The following is a 6,211-nucleotide window of genomic DNA, read 5'->3' on the forward strand; positions in this document are numbered from 1 at the left end:
GCAAGGAGAATGAGACATGTGCTGTAGCCTAGCGATGATGGCTCCGCAGTCCTCCCTCGATGCTCCGCAGTCCTCCCTCGATGTGACACAGCCTTTTAGCTGTGTTTGGTACAGTAACTCAGCTGAAGCTGGATCCCACTGCTATGAAAAGCCATCCCTGCTTCAATGACATATGGCCTGTGACCCTGTGAGGTCTGTGGGAGAGGCTTTGGTGGCCCAGAATGACAGATTGCTTTAATCTGTGGCACAACCATTTTGACTTGGGTCTCCAGAGCTAAGGTTGGAACTGCATACTGCCATTCAAAAGTGACATGTCTCCACGCCACTAGTCCATTAGTGCCACGGCCAAGCCCTACTTGAAGGTGATGTGGGAAGGGAACCCTAGAGAGTTCTAGAAATAGAGTGAACAACAACTCTACCCTCTCCTGCACCTTGGCCCTGAGTCTCCTAATGCCAGGTTGCCAGGCAGTCTACTGGGCTGAGGGTACGGGGACACCAGAGATCCCAGGTAGTTGAGAATTGAGACAGGAGTTTGAGGCCAGTCTACAGTGTAGACCTTGTCTCAAATACAACTTTAAAAATGTACTCTGTGTGTGTGTGTGTGTGTGCATGCATGTGCATTCATGTGTGAATACCGACATAAGCATGTAGAGGTGAGGGACCTCCAGTGTCAAGTCTCACATTTGGGGGCAGGGGGTGGAGTTTCTTGGTTTTCTATTTCATAGGCCAGGCTTTCAAGGTTCTTAGATCACCATCTCCCATCTTCCCATGGAGCTGCTGGGATTCCCATATGAATTCATGTATGCACATGTGCATGGGAACACACACACACACTACGTAGCTGAATATGATCTTGAACTTCTCATTCTCTTGCGTCCATGTCCCCCAAGCTGGGATTACAGACATGTGCCACCACACTGGCCTGTATGTAGCACTGAGAATCCAACCCAAGATCTTGTGAATACACCTTCTCCCAAGGTAGGGAATGGAAAATATAAAGTGGGTGGGGTCTGTGATGAAAAGGCAACAGAGGCATCCCCAAGGACTTGTTTGGAGACGGGAGAGACCTGCTCGATCTGTATGGATGGTGGTCTTTAGAGCCTGTGGGGAGTGGGGGGGGGCACAGGCCCCATCCTTCTATATGTCTGTAGAAGCAACTGAGCATGACCCCACCCTTGCCTAGTTAGAGATGGGGGCTTTTGAAGCTCTGTGGCCATACATGTCCCCATGCTCTCCTGGGGCTTCTGGGTTAGACCTGAGTACTCTGCAGCAGTCTGTAGCTGCTCGGCCTGCAGCTGCCATGGTGTCGAGGACAGGAGACCACAGAACTCAGAGAACTGAAGCCCCTCACATGAGCAAACTCTGGTTGACACAGGAATTAGACCCCAGGTCTGTCCAAGCCTACTGTAGACTCTGTAAATTCTGCACCATACATACCTCTTCTGCTCTCAGAGATGGACACATGTCATTGGGCACATGGTGTCATTCAGCAGGACCAGAGGGATCAGTTGAAAAGTGTCAGAACCCATCTAGCTAAACAGAGAGCAACTGAACAGAAGGACACTAGCTACATCTTCACAAGAACGAGAAACTGTTGGAAGCAGACCGACCTTGTCTGAGGGAGGAGTGATGGTTTCTCAGTCTCCTGTGGAGTCTGGAGTATGCTTACGATTGTTTTCTGCTGCCCAGGAGATCCCCACTCGTTTTTACACGGGCTTTTTGGTTTGGTTTGGTTTTTGGTTTGGGTTTTGAGGCTTAGTTCACACTGACCTTCTGTGTCTCATTCGTGGTGCTGAGGACTCACTCACTCCCTGATCCAAAATGCCAAAGGCACTCTCCGGCATCTCCCCAATACCTGCAGCCACCCCGTGTCTGCACTACCAAACCAGCTCATTTATTTTATTGTTTAAGAGTCAAATCTAGTCTCGGGGCTGCCAAGGCGCTCTCTCTGCACTTCATCTCTGTATAAGTATGCTTAGTGATAGTGAAACACATATAAGATTTGTGTGTGTGTGTGTGTGTGTGTGTGTGTGTGTGTGTGTGTGTGTGTGAGCAAATGCTGGTATGTATATGTCACAGTGTACCTGAGACGGCAAGAAGACAGCTTTGGTAAGATTTGTAATTGTGTGTGTGTGTGTGTGTGTGTGTGTGTGTGTGTGTGTGTGTGTGTATGTGTGATGTTACCGACTAGTTTCATTTTAGGAATTTGGTAAGATTTGTAATTGTGTGTGTGTGTGTGTGTGTGTGTGTGTGTGTGTGTGTGAGAGAGAGAGAGAGAGAGAGAGAGAGAGAGAGAGAGAGAGCGCAAATGCTGAGACAGCCAGAAGACAGCTTTGGTTCTCTGTCCTTACCGTCCATCTTGTTTGGGACAGGATGTCATTTCTCCTGCTCCAATGTCAGGCTAGCTGCCCGCTGGGTTCTGGAGGCCCTCCTCTCCACCCCCACCCCATCCCCTGGTAGGTACATGTATTACAGATACTTACACAGCTGCGTCTGGCTTTTGCGTGGGTCTGAGGTTCTGAACACAGCTCATCTTCAGTCTTGGGTGATTTACCCACTGAGCCATCTCTGTGGCTCTCGCATTTGTATTTTAACCACTGTCAAGGTACAGATGGGCGTCAGCAAACTTACCTGCACTGTGTGCAGCCTCACCATCACATGCATCAGGAATTTTTAACTTCCCTGACTGGACTTTCTAAACACAAATTCCACATCATTTCATCTTCAGAGCCCTTCAGGCCACCATCTCTCTGCTCTGAGAACTAACAAGTGCCCAGGAGCCTCATACAAATGAGGCCGCACAGTGTTTATTTCATGGCTGCCTTATTTCAGTGTCATCAAGGCTGATCCATGTTGTAGCAAATGTCAGAATCCTCTTCCTTTTAAAGAGCAAACAAAATTCCATTATATATGTAATTTTATGTATGTATATATATATATATATATATATATATATATATATATATATATATATATATATAAATTTTTGTGAGCGTGTGTGTGTCCACTGCATGCATAAGGAATGCAGTTGTTTTCTTGTCATGTGATTCCAAGGAGCCAACTCTGGTCGTCAGACACTTTTGTCCACTGAGCCGTCTTGCCTCTCCTGATTTGTCTTAACTAATTTGGGGGGTTTTCAGCAATTTTTACTTAGCTTACCTTTAGACCTGACTCTCTTTCTCCTCTCTGTCTGTCTCTCTCAGTCTCTCTGTCTCTTCCTCTGTCTCTCTGACTCTCTGTCTTTCACTGTCTTTCTCTGTCTGTGTCTCTGTGTTTGTCTTTGTCTCTCTGTCTCTCTCTGTCCTGTGTCTCTGTCTCTCTCAGTTTGTCTCTGTCTGTGTGTCTGTCTCTCTGTGTGTCTCTGTCTCTCTCTCTTTCACTCTCTCCTCTCTTCCTCCTTTTCCTCTTCCTCCTCCTCCTCCTTCCTCTCCCTCTCTCGCTCTCTCTGGGTTAGGATTCAGTGCAGCTGTTGCCTCATGGGCCTGAGGCCCTCTTTGTAACTGTAGACGTTCCTCATCATAACACCTCACTGTTGCCTGGAAGGGGAGGGGTCTCAGCGTCTTCCTTGCAGTGGGTTTATTCTCTCACTTCTTCTTCTTCTTCTTTTTTTTTTTTCTCTCTCTCTCTCTTTGGCCTTTTGGCTTCTTGGCTTTTTTTTTTTTTTTTTTTTTTTTTTGAGACAGGGTTTCTCTATGTAGCCCTGGCTGTCCTGGAACTAACTCTGTAGACCAGGCTGTCCTTGAATGCAGAAATCCTCCCGCCTCTGCCTCCTGAGTGCTGGGATCAAAGGTGTGCCACGACTGCCGGGCTGTTCTCTCCCGTTTACCAGGGCCACTCAGGAAGCTTTTTGCCTTGTTGGGGTATTTTCTCAGGTCTGTAATTCCCACTTGGCTTTCCTGTATCACTTCTATTTCTTCAGTGAGACGTTTCTGCTCTGAGAAATTTAAGGGAACTTTTAAACGATTGAAATATTTTGTGACTGCCGCTTTCAAATCCTTTCCAGTCAATTCTAGCATTTAATGCTCCTCGTGGTATTTATGATCTCTTCTTGTGAGAAGTGGTCAGATGAGCTTCTTGCTCATGGTGTTTGTTAAATTGTTTTTTTTTTTCCCAGTTCAGGGACAAGTCCTTTGGTCTAAGCTCCCTCCAGTCTGGCCCTGGTCTGTTTTTGCGAGCTCAAGTTCAAAAGACAGTGCAACTGTCAGAGGTTGTGCAGAGCCTTCCCATCCTAACCCACCAGCATGGCCTGGGACTCAGGATTCCCCGAGCCAACCTCCGTGGTGCCTGAGTGGGAGAATGAGTGTCAGGCCCAGTGTGCAAGATTAATACGCCCCTTGGATGCTTGCTGTTCGTGGGGCTTCAGCTTCGTCAGCCTGAGCAGCCCCTGCGTGGACTTGTGAGGCATGTGGGATTAGTTTGTGACAGGAATGAGCCTTCCTGCACTGCCTTTTTGCTAGGTAGGGTCAGGAACCAGCAGGCCTGGGTTGTCTTCTACTGGAGGCAGGGGTGGACCAACTCCACTGTTCTGCTGTGTTGCCTCCTGTCGCTGCCCCTGGTTCCCCTGTCTATAGCTCTCAGGATCATCTGCTGTACCACAGCGTATTTGCTCTCCCTCCATGATGCCCACCACAACAGACGTAAGCTCCACAGGGCCAGTATTCACAACTGACTCAAACACCACTAAACTCTGTGTTAGCTACAGTATACAGTAGGCTCTGAATGGATGAACAAGCCACATTTAAATATTCTGCTGGGAAGCCTGCTAGGGAACGAGCGTCATAGAATCCGTCATAAACCCAAAATATGACATTAAGTCATCTGACAGTTATGAATTAATTTTTAGTCACTGTCTTCTGCTCAGGTCCTTGGAAAGTGAGGCTGTGATCACAGACATTTTTGCTCACTTGGGGAGAGGTCCCCAAGATGTCAGAAGTGGGCACATCTGCTCTGCCTCATGCAGGCAGCAGCCGTGCGATCCAGCGAGTCGCTGGTAATGTTTTCTAGAAATGTCCCACTGTCCAGAACTGACATGGAAACCCTCCCAGCTTGCCCCAAGCTAGCCCTTAACGTTGCAGAAAGGTGGACAGCACACCTCTGGAGCCTGTCCAGCTACGTGCCCCTCTAGGACCGAGTGACCGTCACCGCTCAGGAGGGACAGGCAGTGATGTTTCTGGAATCATAGAAGGGACATGTGACTCAGTCCTCTCCCCCCCCCCCAGGTCTTTTCTCCTATCCCCCCACAAGCCCAAGGTTATAAACAAGTGACTCAGAGGTATGGTTGGGGAGCGCCTGGTATGCCTCCTACCAGTGTCCCCGGGCTAAATTTAACCCACAGCTGCAGCTTTTGGCGCTTGGAGAATTCGTTATTCTTGGAGGCCGAAGCCAATGTGCAGATTTGGGGGTGGGGGATGGGGGGTGGACAGGAGTCCAGAGCAAGGTGGGGACTGAGACTGGATATCCTGTCTCAACTCCTCAAACTCCTCAAACCCTCAAATCACAGACAGGCAAACAACTACAGGGGCCCCAAGGCCAGGTAGGAACATGGTAAACCTCAAATGGACCAAGGACAATGGGAGAGAGTCCCTGAAGTTCCACCCTTTGGACACTACCATTCAGAACACCACCAGAACATTAAAATGTGAAGGTCTAAACACCCCAAAATAGGAAATTAATTTTCTATCAGGCTTGACCCCTTTGAGCCCACCCTGGACCATGCAACCCCAGGGTCTCTTGCCCTCAGCAGAGCTGAGCTGTGACCCGTGGATTCTAGCCCCTCTCCCTCCTTGAATGGGAGAGGAAACTGAGGCCCAACAGAGAACTAGTTACCCTTATTGACTTAAGGAGTTTGTTTAAAGGAACATCTCTGAGTTTGGGCAGAGGAAACTCCTTCCCATTTTAGGAGTGATTGCCAAGGAAAAAGACATGTTCACCAAGCAGGACACCCAAACATGCTGTAACCAGGAGTGGTCACATGAAATACGGTCTGTGAGGAAGGCTGTGAGCACCCAAGCCTGGAAGACTGCAGAAAGGAGAGGGACTAGAGTCCTCTTCATAGGCAGCAGCATTTCTAGACGAATCCAGAGGCAACTGGGTTCTGGGTCGAGAGAGCTTCCACTTCTGGAAAGGCCCAAACACACCCCACCCTCGCCCCATAAGCCCCCCATCGCTGACTCAAGGCTGCTCAGAGAGAAAGCCTCTGCCCAGCTGTCCC

Source organism: Mus pahari, chromosome 10 (genome assembly GCF_900095145.1).
Source record: "Mus pahari chromosome 10, PAHARI_EIJ_v1.1, whole genome shotgun sequence".
Taxonomy (NCBI): domain Eukaryota; kingdom Metazoa; phylum Chordata; class Mammalia; order Rodentia; family Muridae; genus Mus; species Mus pahari.